Genomic DNA, 14,638 nt, shown 5'->3' on the forward strand with positions numbered 1-14,638 from the left:
TCATTAGTTATTTGTAAACAACAAGAGTTACAAAAAAAGGAACACATGCTTTTGCAAGTTTATTCTTCAAAATATATTACTTCTAATGAATTTCATTTTTCATATATTTTTAAATGTTGGATTTCCTTATGAGTCATAAAAATAAATCAGAAAAGAGAAAAGAAACATATATAGATATGTACATACATATAAAATCAACATATGTTCAATTAAATTGTATTTTGCAATGAGGTCAGCCTCCTGTTTCAGAAGCTTTCCTAAAAAATATATTTGTGTAGATGAATCATTTTAAGATTCAACAGTCAGTGGAAGTTGACAGAGGCTTTTCATATGAACTATTACACAACCTTATGAACATCAAAATTATATGGCAGGAACTGTTCTGTTGAGCACTACAGTCACTTACCCAGGATCAGATCAATACATTTTCTGTCAAAGAACAAAATCTGCTAAAACAACCAGAAAATTTTTGCAAGAAAATGTTATTTTTAATACAGCTAACTATGTAATTCCAGAGCAATACAGATAGGCTTTTTCACATACTTTCTTATTGAAGAAAACTGAGGAGGTATTACACAGATTTCCCAGTAGATTTTCACAAACTCAGACCCATTGTGCAAAAGCTTATGGACATGCTTAACTTTTCACAGAGGTGTACTTATTTCAACATAATAGATCTCTGCCTGCAAAGTAAGCACATACATTAAATCTTTTCAAAATTAGAGTCTTTGGTTCTGGTCATACAGGCAACTGCATAAGCTCATCCCTGTAACTTAGCTAAATCCCATTTACAACATGTGCAAGGGTTGTCTTCACAAACAGCTCTCAAGGTATAGCCAAACTCTGGAAACATTCTGCATGTGCATAGCTTTTCAGGGGAAATATAATTAAAGACTACCTTATCTGATCCCAGTGGATCTAGCCATGACTGCAGAATTGTTTTTAAAGTCTTTTTATGTGTCAGCTGTAGCTCCTTATGCAGGCCTCATGTGGAAGCTTCTGAGTTGCTTTCAAGGACTGTCAATGATGATGTCAATGACTTGTATGATACAAGACATAAAGATAAAAGAAGGGTTTGATATTTCTTTGCTTTTTAAGAAATTAAAGTTATAGTTTGAAGGACCAGTTGTCATTCTCTCTCTTTGGTGTGATAGACTATTCCAATTCTCCAGCAGTCAATATGCCACTGGAGGTAAAGAGTTAATCAGTAAAAATAATTGGTTTCCTGTGTTGGATTAAAAATAATGGCATCATATTGATGGTTGCAATGATTGTAATGGGGTGAAGAAATAAAATAGTTGTTGAACTGGGTCTTTGGTTTGGATTGAAGAATGTTTGAACTGTACAAACTTGGTTTTTTGAGGCAGGGATCCCTGGATGGCTAATTTAAATCCAGTGGATAGGAAATTAGCATTTCTTAGGTTCTCTGTTCTTCTAAATCTTCATACAGGAAAGCTAAGTGGAACTGTGACACCACCTGAATTCAGGCACCTACGTACCTCTGCCAAAAGACAATCTCCTCAGATTCTGTTTGTAGACAGCGAGGGGAGCTGAGCAACCACTGAAAGAAATCCAGAGTGAGTCTAGGTCCAAGGGGAGCCTTTATGCTTCTTCACCACTTACAGGAGGAGCCTAAGGAGATCAACCCTAAACTGAAACCCCACCTAATTTTACCTGTTCTAGGCCTCATAATCTATTACTTACATATTCAAAGAACCCAATCACTTAACAGACAGCTACAATAGAACTTAATCTCCCCGTTCACAAAGCCTTTAGTTATGAGCCTGTGCAGGGGCCCAGTCATTCATAGATCGTCCTTGAAAAAAAGGTGCCCAAAGTTTTGCTTTTGTCTCCGAATTAAAGCACATAACTGGATAACAATGGCTTTGTTTGTCCTTCACCTCTTGCAAGAGGCTTAAGAGGTTTCAGAACTGTCTCTTCTAACAGATACGCAGGGAAAGAAATGGAGTGAGGGCTGCAGGACACCTGTGAAGCAACCACAGAAAAGGGCAGTAGCTGCCGCACCTGGTGCCTCAAGGGGGAGTCTCACACGAAGGTAAGGCCTGAGCTTCCAACACCCACCTCCATCTCGGTGGTGCTTACATGAACAACGAGGTTCTGAGAAGGTGCTGTTCTATTTCCTGATGAGCTGTCATCAACTGTATCACTTTCAATAAGGTAAACCCAATGTGAGTATCTCCTGTGTCAGTATCTGAATGCCAGCTTGCTCCTCTGGCTAGGAGTAAATTTCTGTGACAGGAAGAACAACCACCTGTCTGGACCCAAGGCTGGTTTTCTGAACTTCTGCTAGTGCCAGAAATTTCTTAAATTCTTAGCTACCATGCAGGGTGCCTGGAGGTTGGGAAAGTGCATTCCCTTTTCTTCTCAGAGGTTGTAGTGGTACATTCCTTCAGTAATGTCAAGGTCATCCACAAAACCCATTTGTCCTCTGCTGGCTCACACTTCTGCTCTTGGATTACTGCAAGAAAAAGAGAAGAAAAAAACCTAAGCCCTGGGCTTTGTCCCCTCCAGGGACATCAGGAGAGCCATAGGTCACCTCAAGCATCCTTGGACAAGTTGTGCCCATCAGTCTGCAGTTTAGTTTCAGCCCACCTACAACTCAGGGCTGGCTCTGGTAGAGACAACTATCCCTGCCCTAAGGATTTAAGAAGCCCTGTGTTTGGTCCTGGAGTGCCAGCAACAGTTAATATTGGTGTTAAATTTTAATTCAAATTCTCTTCAACCATTTCTTTTTGCAGAACTGCGAGGCATCCAGTTATCATTGTCTCCAGCCATGAGAGAACGCAAAATGGCCCCAACAGGTGCAGCAAAGCAGCACTTCAGAATCCACTCATAACTCAACAGACACAAAGTAAATGTATTCAATAAATATTTTATTTTGACACACCGTACATATTTGTACCTTAAGCAAATACTATAGCCAAAAGAATGCTTACAAAGAGATTGACACCAGAAATAGCAAAGCATAAAATTATCATTTTCCTGAACAGAGAGAGTTTTGTACTTAGAAGAATTTTTATATTATTCATCGAGTACCATCCATGTGCTCTGTACTGCTGAGCATGTACAGCCAGCCCTGGGATAAATATTTTCAGAGCCATCCAAGTGATTTGGAGACTAAAACCTACAGACTGTTGGTAGTTATTGGGTGCTTTTGATGGTGTTACCTGTCTTGTGCAGACCACAGGGCTCACTATCCAAACCCTTGAGGTCATTATGAGACTTTCCATTTACTTCAGAGGCTCTGTGTCAGGTCCACAAGGTGCTGTAAGCTCTCTAGGAGGAGACGGGAACCCTTCTGGAACAACAGATTACTTTGGACTAACAGAGACCATTTACTGCGAATAATACAAAGCATTTTTAAGTAGGTGACACTCACTGCTAAAATGCAAACAGCTGAAGGAGTTGCACTAGGGTAGTACTGTACGTGCGTTTTGTCCTTTCCAGTGAATTACAATGAAAACCTATGAAACCTACGAAAACAACACCCCAGTTTGATTCAAACTGCTGCAGTCTTCACTCACACCTTAGCCAGGGAAAACTCAAGTAATCTTTGGCATCAAGATTAGCAAAGTAAAAAAAAATGACTCACCTTGCTCTCTTCTGTCTACTCAAATTTAAAAGAATCAGGGCCGCCTTTTGTTATGAAACCCAACCTTGTGGATTCCAAGCTGATGAGCACGAGTGCCTGAAAATATCAGAAAACTGTGGTTTAGCAAGAGAAATAGGGAGTGAGTGGAGGAGCCATCCTGTTGATTTTGGAAGGAGTGGCAGAAGTTCCACTGACTTCAGCTGGGCACGAGCCAGGCCCACTGGGCATAAAACTCCACTTGGCATCTCTTCCATCTTCCACACACAATACTGACGGGGGTCCTACAGACAAAATTTAATTGATTGTGGCACTCAGACATCACCCAGAAATTGTTTCTTTGTGGTAGAGTTTACCCGTGTGTAAAGACTCAGCACAAATAGGACTATGAGGGACCTGGATGGTACATAAACCTTGCTTTGTTCCTCTCCATAATTGAATTCCACCCTTGGAGAATAAGCAAGGAAGTCTGCTTCTTAATGGTTAGTTTTCTGCTACAACTTGATGGATGGCTGTTTTAAAAATATTTGTAAAGGCATGTATGCATTATACTAAAGAAAGGTGTTTGATGGCAGTGGGGAATGAAACCTTGGATTTAGTCAGAGATAAGAAATAACCCTTTAATACTTTCATAAAAACTCTGGTTGAAATGAAGATACAGCAGCATCCTATGGCTTCATCAGTCCCCAGCACCACAAATGTTTCCTAACAGCCTTGTACAGAGCTTAATACGGAGGACAAAGATGAACAGGATGCTGTTATCAAGCACCATGTGCTGGGAAAGGGTAAATGCTCAAACAGTCTGTGCTAGCATCATTGTTGTATTATCTCTGCATCCATGGATAGTGAGAAAATGAGGGCTTCTAAAAATTCACCTGAAGAATTTGACCTCCATCTTAATATTATGCTAAAATACTACTTCACCATACATAAAGGGGTCCCAAAGTGGACTAGGAGAATTGCCACAGTAAAGCCCTGAATTTTGTAGGATATCATTCCCCTCTTTGTTTCACACATACACGTATACATATGCCTGTTCAGAGTCAAAACTGACGAGCTAGCGATCCACAAAATTTCTCCAAGAACACAGAAGTTTTGCACAAGAAAGCAATGAGTTCCAGTGGCAATGTATGTGCTCGGTTACTGCCACGGGAAAGGAGGCTATCCCTACAGACCCCAGTGCGGGGATGACAACCTGACAAAATCACACCCTGGACTTATTTCGGTGTCACTGTAAAAGCTTTGAACAAAGCTGGAGAACAAAAGAGGTCAAAACAATATTTTAAATAATTGTTGGTATCCTAACAAAAACAGCATCAAGATTTCACCAGCTGGGCCTTTTCTTGGGAAGATGCTGAACGGTCTTAACAGGGAAGGTAGCAACCACACCATTTTCTTGGTGTAACAGATCAGCTAAAATCAAATAATGTCCTTGGAGAAAGTTCATTATTACTTATGGCAACAGGAAAATGCTTAAAAGTATTTGGGCCCTTTCATTAAACCACTGCAGTTGATTACATAAAAACTACTTTTGAGGAAGGATTCTATATCTATTACTGGCCCTAAACCATAAAGGAGTATAGATGTGAACGAACTCACTTTTCCATAATTAAAAGTGCTGCTGAGGTTGTGTTCAGCATAAGGAGAGATTCTGAAATAAGAAAAGCAATAAGATAAACTAGCGGGAAAAACAATGGGGGCAATATCCATCTGAGTGCGAGCAGAGTGAAAAACCAATGCAGAGAAAAGATAGAAAGAGAAGCAAAGGTGGTGGAGAAAATATATTAAACAGTGTGCCCTATATTCCTACTTGAATGTGTCTTGGAGGACAAGGGGCGTTCCAGCCTTTCCTATGGTGACAGAACGGCTTGGCAGAAAACACAACACAGAAACAGCCAGCCAGAGTTTTTACCTTGGGGGACAATGCTTATAATCAGAAATCAAACCAGTCAATATAGAGGCAACACTGACAAAAGAACTACAAAAAGTCCTTAGCGTAGTACACCCTACTTCAATAATGGACTTTCAATGTATGGTGGCATCCTTGCACTCTCATTTTCCTAGGAGATACCTACCTATAAAACTATGGACAGATTAGACCTAACCTGAACATTGAAGGACAAGTGCTTATTCTCTAGCCATTCTGATAATAAGAGCCGTGCAAGTTCATAGCCTCCCAGACACAGGCTGTGTCTAACTACCAAATGATTTAGAAGCACTGAGGTTCAAAGCAGCTCCATCAGGCACCTGTGAAACTAGGCTCTTCCATCTAGCACCATTTTGAGGCCATTGGTGCTCATTTGGATTGGCAATACCTCACTCAGAGAATTCATTATTGCAAAACATCTCCAATTACTGAACAAGCAGATAGCTAAAGTGATTCTTGCACTAGCTCCCAGTAATTTTTTTCCAATCACAATTGATATCCAATAGTTCCAGCCACATTTCATGTTTGTGTGCCCTGTATCTTAATGGTGTCTTTAATTTGCTTTCCCTGCCCCATTTCAGAAACAGGATAAAACATTCTAGAAATGGGCTCACCAATTCAATGTTCAAATCCGTAGGGACATACGTTGTATTACCCACGCTGTTTCCTATGCTGAAAAGCACTAATTTAGCAAAAACTGTTGTATTTTGGGCATGTTCATCCATGCCGTGCATGGGATGAACCTCACAGTCATACTGGGTGAATGTCCATTTTGTGTAAGTGAACTTATCCCTGGCAATAGTCCGTATTCAGACTTGCATGCTTACCCCATTTCCATGTATTCTGCTGTTTCTGCTTGTAAACTTGTGTGTATAATGAAGGTCAGTCCAGTATTCACTCTGTAAGTATATTAACAAGCAGGTGGAACTGTGAAGACCCTATTTGTGCTGGTGGGCATTTACTTAGGTCATTGTACCTGCTGAGAAAGTGCTTGCCAACATATTACAGCTCCACAATCTAGCCTCACATAATCAGGTTCTGCCTGTATGCAGTTGGAGTCCTCCACAATGAAACATTTCCATTCCCTGAAAAGCAGAGCTGCATGTGGAATCAAGCAAGCAGATATTTTTACCCATACAATTTTCCTCTTGCCAGGAAGCTGGATGGGTTTTATTTGGTTTTTGTTTGTTTGCTTGTTTGTTTGTTTTTATGAGAATGTCCATGGGGAAATGTCATTTCCACTTAAAGCTTTTTTTTTTTTTTAAACTTTTATAGTAAATGCAAACAACTCAATGAAGATAAACTTTCTGCTTGGTATACACTGCACAAGAAATATTAAAAATTTCTAATTAAACATATTCATTTGAAATTGGAAGGTGAAAAGGTTCCTGTCAACTGTAATGTGAAAGACTAGGAGGATTTATCCTTAAGGAAATAACACTTCCCACATCAGTTAACACTCTATACGTAAGGAAAGGAAACAGAAGAGGGTGCATGGTCACAGTTTGTCCTCCACTCATCCACGCACGCCTGTTGCACCTGCATTGTGTAGATGCAAAGATGACGAGCCCTAAATTATACCAATCCCATCAGAAAAGCAAAGCTTTGAGAAGGGCTCTGCACTGATTGACACAAATGTGATCCTTGCCATTAACTTTGACAGGGTTAGGTACAAGATCCTGCTAAGAACAGGTTCACACAGCATCGCTAACTTTATGCATTAGTTTGTGAGGGCAGCCAGGGAGAGGATGTTCTTTTTTGGAGAAGTCAGCACCTTATTTCAAGGTTATTAATGAAATAATGCATGCACAGAGTGCCTTAAAATACATTTAAAAAAATAATTTTCGACTGCTTCCAGCTGACTGAGGAGTTGCACTGGTGCAGGACCGAACCACGAGTATGAACATACAGGACTGAACACCAGTTTGAGCACAGATTCAGGTATATGGCAACTGTGAGAACAGGACAGAAAACTGAAAGCCATGTCAGCATTAAAAGACTAGAACTCATTCTGTCACGATGACCGGCTTTGGGCAATCCCTGAGCTGGTTCACAGGATGCCCATAGGCACAGGGATGGTTCTGGGTGTATGTCTGTAACTCCAGGCTGGGGAAAACTCAGTTTATTCTCCTGTTTGGCCACCATCTTCCAACGTAGCTTGGAAAGAGCCACTGTTCCTCTTTCTATCTCAGTTTTCTACCTGCAAAAGAGACGTAATAATATTTAGTTTCTCACCACTTGGAGATGAAGTGAACACACAATACCTACAGTTTGGAGGAGTGCAATAATCTACACGTAGGCACCATGGGTGAAAGAATGGCTATGGGACTGGACTCTGGTGCTGAACCTTAGCTGCTACTGAACCAGAAGGAGGCTTAGGTACACTCTTCTATCTTTTCAATGACTCAAGCCTGCAAGGCCTTGTTGAGACCTTCAGGTTCCCTTGAAGCCCACTAAGTTAATGCCGAATCCCTTTGCAAGGTTGCTACAAGCCCTCTGTGTCAGCAATTTTCTGTAGAAAGCCAGTACATATATGTGCTCACTGTTGTATGTGTTAGCACACATACGTGCAGGGTTATTACCATTATCCATCACTTCAGCTGCTGGAGATGCTCCACCCATCCCCTGTTCCACTACGGTGTCTGCCAGATTTTCCCCAAAATCCTTAGGGCCACATTCTGCTGTCTCCATATGCTTAGAGGGTGAGGGCCTGGGTTAATTTGTCTGCTTCCTCATTTGTTTTACAACCCGTATTTAATGCAATGGGCCTCTCACGCAGCAGCAGGCAGAGGAGTTGAGAGCGAGGTGGTTTTCCCTGCTCTAGAGCTGATGTGTGCCCCACCACACGCCACCCTGCTCGGCAGCCAGTGCCATTACCCCACCTTGTGAAGAGTTTTCTGTCAGCACTGATGCGATGGCTTTGTCCCTAAGGAAACATTAGCTCTTCCCCCACTAGCAAACATTATACACAACATTTCATCCTCAGATAAAAATGGCTTTGTACCCCAAAAGTATGAATACCAGGAGTATTTTCTTGTTACCAAAGTATGTGGAGAGCTGCTTTGACGCAGACATGCCAGTGAGGGGCAATTTTTGTTTGGCTTTCAGTACTTTGCATACCCACTCAGAAGCACAAGGAAAACAAAAAATAACCATAAACTTAAAAACTATACAAGCAAATGTGGTTACACCAACTAATTCCCTCAATTCCTTCCAGAAATAAAAATTTGGGATGCAGCACTGGTTGACTAAGAAATCTCAGACCGGGTCTTCAGTCTAGCTGTTGCCACCTGTATTGCAAATAAGAGATCCTGACAAGTACTTCTAGGCTGACGATAGCAGGAGAGTATCCCACTGCAGTCGGCAAGATCTCTGTCACCGCTGTCAGAATTTCACTCACTGAGTGTAAAGTTTTGGAGCAAGAAATGCATCTCAACACAAAGCTCCAGCTTCACAAGGAAGACAGAAGCAACAGACCTTTGAAGCCAGAGTCACTTGTGTCTAGGCAGGCCTTCTTGGAAGAACCAAAATCATGCACAAGTTTAACTGTATGTGCACAAACAGCTCCCTCAAAGTCAACAGATGAGTATATAAACCTCCCTTTGACCGAGGCCTAAGTGTGGATGGAAGGCACTCTAGTACTTTTTAAAATACGGGTTTTATATGGGCAGAAAAAGTGGAGTGGGAGCAACAAGTCAGCCTGGAAATTTAAGAATGAAGGGGAAATAATTATTAACTTAATGTGAGCGTTGCTGAGCATGACGACTTGAGTTCTTCTCAGTAGGACTTCAGCAGTCACAGATTTAAGGTTTCTTTATGAGCACCCGGTTCATCACAGACCATAAATCTCACCATAGATCTCTGCATGCCTTCCACAACTTCCATTCGAAAAAAATGCAGACAGGCTTATGCAAACCACCAGTTTTTCAAATTGCTGGAAGTTAAAAAAAAAAAAGACAAAAAAAAAGACAACAGATCACTTGTGTTAACCTGGATTGATTATTTTTCAAAAACTTATGTTGAAGCACATTGACACTGAAGGCCAGAAAAGTGCACTAAAAATGCTGTTTCAGGTTTGATAATTTTATAGGTTTTTTAAAAATTTAAAAATGTTCAATTTAGAAAGCATGTAAAAAAATTTAAACTTCTGCATGTAAATACAGGTACTTGCACCTCCTCTCCCCTCCACATATATAACCATAATTCCCCAAACCAGCAGCTGACAATACCCATCCTTTGAAAAAAATGGCCTGGTATTATCAAACTGCTTTTTTGCTGATCAAAGTTAAAACTTAAAATGTAGATTGACTCGACCACTAACCTTTCATAAAATTATAAGGAGAGAGAGCGAGGGCTGTAACTGTTCGTGACGCAGAGATCTCAACACAAATAAATGCTTCCACTAGAGCTGCAGAGTGTCAGAATAAAGGAAATACACACCCACCATGGGTGTCTGAGGGCGAAACCAAGCAGGGTTGGCAGACAGACTTGTGTGGAATTTGCCTACTTTATAAAGTATCTTCCTCGCTGCAGCACTGGCACTGGGGAAAGCTATGAGAACCTGCCTACTTCAGGGAAAAGCCACATTAAGAGGGCACACAGGAAGGCACGCTGTATATTTTTAAAAGGGCTCGTTCTTACAGGCTGGCCTGCCAACGATTCTCGTGTTGGAGCAGGGAGGAGCAGGAGAAAGTGCCCTTCTTAAGTTTCACCTTCTTCTCCATTTTAACCCAGTGGGACAGAAACAATGCAATGTTCTGATTTAATTTCCTCTCGTGAGGCCTCTCACCTGGATGCACTGAAGCAGTGCACAACCGTGCTCCTGCAAGAATATTTACAGTGGGTTGCACTAGTCCAAGACATGAATTGTTTTCTTCTTTTTTTTTCTTTTTTGTCCCGGAAGAAGGCCTCAGGATCCATCCAGTTTTGTTCCTCACCCTACATCATTCTTCTGATAAATCAGAAAATTGTCTAGTTTTATTAAACGATATTTATATATAATATATATCAAAATTATCAAAGCTGATAATTTTAATTCCAAAAGCAATTCCTCAAAAAGGGAAGGCTAGATGCGGTCCTCTGCCTCTGGGCTCCACTGGATTGGATGCTTCTTACCTCTTTGCCAGGAGCTGAGCCAGGACTCCTTCACTGTGTCCCCCCATGACCACCACCTGAAGGAATAAAAACTCTCCCTTGCAGAGATGAGTAAGATCACTAATATTAAATCCGCAGGACTCTGTATTTCCCTAGATATAACAAGTTAAGAGTCAAACACCATGTCTTTGAGTAGTTCAGTGACTAATGCATGCTCTTGTTATTTAGGGTCAAATGGTCACTTGCTTTATTTACTTTACAAATGGTAGCAGCAGCGTGCGGCCAAAGAAGCGTGCTGCGGCCTCAAAATGGACATAACTACAGGCATGGCAGTGGGGCAATGAGACGTGCATCTGGGAAGCTCACCAAGTAAGAATTCATGCTCAGACCTAATGGGTGCTGCTCGTTGACTTGAGTCACTGCAGGGACTTGCCACTTGTCAAGCACAGACTCAATGACAACCTCTTCAGTTAAGCAGTGGACTTAGCAGGCTAAAAACCCTTTGCTCCCTGATTGTCCTGGTTCCTCTAGACAGAAGTACGTACGTAGTTGTGAGGTAGTTCTGAAGTCTCTGGTGGTGTATTGGAGGTTGGAGGGGGACGCTAGAACAGAGTTGCAGTTTCTTTAAAGCACCATGAACATTTACAGAAAAGGGGAAAAAAAGCAAATAAGCAAATAAATGTTTGGATAATACCAGAAACCGAGATAAGAAAAAGAGGCCCTTGGGTGGAGGAGGGAAAGAGCTATTTGATAGTGCTAAAATGTAATAAGGGGCAAACAATCTAAAACTGAAAAATTAGTTCCAATAACATTTTATGCTTAAAGCAGTTAAATATTATTACAGTTTACATGAGAGTTAAAGCAGTAACTGTAAAAATCCAAAGTGTGGAGCTGAGGGAAAGCTGCTACCCTTTGGCCCAGCTTTTAATGGGGGCTTTGTCAGCACATCTGAAGAAATCCCTGGGTGTGAATGGTAGACCCACTGCTCTCCTGTGTGTCGCTGGCTATGGAAACTGATTTACTTGCGCTAGACTAACTCAATGGGCTACATAACCTCAGGTGAGCAGGCTGGACCTGATTTACATGTTTTTGGTAATGCAGTATACTTGTATAAGGACAAGTAAAATTACTGAGTGTAGAGCTTAGCAGACAATCACTTCATTATTGCAGACATTGTCTATTTCACATACGCTAGTATGCTAAGTAGTTATATATTAGTTTAACATATACCTACACATCTTGCAGAATCAGAAGCAATTTTTACAGAGGTGATAGACTGAAATAGATCTGCATGCTCTGGCTAACCTATTACTCAATTCTTCTGAAACAGGAAAAAACAGTAAAGAGCTCCTCAAGGTATAGTAATATTTCTCTGAAAAAGGGAGGTGCTGTGAAGGACACATCTCAGAGCAACAAAGAAATGTACGGAGCCATGCACTGCAAGTCAGAAGTCCAGATTTGGTTCCTGACTTTGCTGCTTCCATAGTGTGAGACTACGGGCAAGTCATTTCACTTGTCTGCTCCCCTTCCTACTCTCTTTAACTTGTCAAATGAAACTGCTCGCAGCTTAGGCCAGAGGTTGCTTGTAGGATCTATCACTCTTAGTAGCTGGTTCTGTCAGAGGGCTGTAGTTGTTAATGCTCTGCTGATAGGGAGAGGCATAAAAAATAAAAAAGAGTTAACAGGAGACAGTGGGAATTAGATGTACAAGTATGGAAAGTTCAGAAGCAGTATCTCAAAATTAAAAGAAGAAAATATCCCGATCATTTTAATGTTGTGAAATAACAGGAGTAAGGAACAGGAGCAAAGAAATACAGTCAGAATTTAACAGTGCCCTCCTACAGAGAAACCAACAGAACAAGTTGGCCTCTCTTTGACTTCTACAAACTTCTGTTGAGTTCTCAAGAAACTGAAAGTGTTCCTAAAAGGGGCTGAGGTGGGAACAATAACTTCCTAAAAGTGTGGTCCTTGAAGAATGGCCGTCCTGCACTGATCCTGTGGCTCTCTGTTCCTCCTCTAACACGGATATTCTGCAGCTTTAGTTCAGATAAAATGCCTCCTCCCTTCACTGCTTGCACATAAATTGCTATTAATGTTACCATGTTATACAAGTGCATTGAGGAGGAAAATAGGTCCACTAATGCATTGTCCCGCTCCAGTGTTTTTTAACCTGGAGGATGCCACACTATTCCACGGACTGTGGGTGGGCACAAGCCACAGGAAAAAAAGCAACAGAGGTGGGACAGGCTCCATAAGGCTGCATCTGCCTCACCCTTTCTTCCCCATGCTTCTCCCCAGGCTGTGTGCAAAGCTTAACGCAGATAAAGCATATGCTCCCAGAGTTGCCTTATGGCCTTCCTTCCCTGCTCACATGACAACCGTCACTTGTAGTCAGCCATGGTAGCAGCTCAAAGGGATCCAGGGCCTGCAGGCTCAGGCTGCAGCTGGCTAGTCCAAGCTTCCTTTTTATTTTCTGAATACATTTAAAACAGCCATGGAAGCATGTGTCTACCTCAGCCTGGAAGAGCTACCAGTGGTCAGCTCGGTTCCACAGGCAGCAGGTAGCTTTTGCAGTGGGCAGAAGGAGGAGAGAAAATGGTAATCACGGACCAAACTCAGGCCCCCGCAACATTAGGGAGTTCCATGGCAGGCCCCAAAGGAAGGGAACAGAACAAATCCTGATTATTATTCTTTATAGCAATGCTATTATTTTTCCTGTTATTATTAAATAACAACAACGTGAAGGGAAATATTTTTCCCCCCCTTGACAGAGCACTGACACATGGCTACCTCACGTCTTTTATGTTGTGCCATGGATTAAGAGGGGATGCACAGCTGGGAGGGAGATACTCCACCGCCAGTTGCGCGCAGAACAGGCAAACCCAGATGAACTCAAACAAATGCCACGAATGTGCAACTTCGAAGCCCCAAATCCTGCTGCGGGTGCATCTGAGCAAACTGCTTTATCCGTGCAGAACGGCATCGACTCCAGCAGAGCGCTAGCTGTACACAGGAGTCCCCGTGAACAGCCCACATGGTAGGATCGGGACATCACTCTTTTAAAAACTAACACCAATTACACAGAAGTGACAGAAAAGTGCCATCTGATGATACAAGTTGCTGCAGAAAAATCTGGAAACGCAACTTGTGCAGAGTTTTAAAACAACTAATAATCAGCAAGCAATTTTAAAAATTTCAGCACTCGCTGTCCCTCAAAAAATTCCTCACAGAGTCTGGCTAGCACCTTATAACTCTTGATAACAGTGACTGACTAAAGCCAGAAATACCTCCAAGTGGGCATGCAGAAAGATTAATTTGCTTAAAATCATGTATAGGGAAACGGAAACCCAGAAATATTTACTATCCTCCCCCTCTCCCCCTCATGACCTCAGTGTATGCAGAAGGTCCTGGATTGACGGCCCAAGAAAATACAGTCCTCTCTTTCACTATGGACACAATAAATCAAAGGCAGTGGAAACTCAAGCATTTTATTTTCTTACCATACCAGCGTACCTTGGCTTACTCATCTCTCTTAGAGGGTGACAAAATACTTCTTCTTACAGGTCTAATAGGTGGCTGCCTTGCAACTCATGAAGCCACGTGTAACCGTACAAAGTGGACACCAAACATTATTGTTCTAATTAGCAGCACTGTATATCCATTTCATATAGCTGCAAACTACATTACATGCAAGGTGTCCCTATCTTGACCTCTTTTCTGAAATGGCCAGTAACGGAATCTAGTGTTGTTAACAACAAAATGAAGCATCCTTTAAAATGAACATCACGTATACTATCAAGCATCTATATCACTTATATTGCTCAGTAATTACCTACATCGGCAGGATTTTAGCAATGAAGAGGTATGAGAGGCTCCATGATGTACTATCATTAATATGGTTAAAAGAATCCAGGAAACAGGGCATTGATACTGAGAAGTAAGAAACTATACCGTGGAAGTTTTAACTGTCTGGCTTAGGCCTCTTAACGGCAACTGCTTATGCATAC

This window comes from Phalacrocorax carbo, chromosome 1 (assembly GCF_963921805.1).
Source record: "Phalacrocorax carbo chromosome 1, bPhaCar2.1, whole genome shotgun sequence".
In the NCBI taxonomy this organism is placed as follows: Eukaryota; Metazoa; Chordata; class Aves; order Suliformes; family Phalacrocoracidae; genus Phalacrocorax; species Phalacrocorax carbo.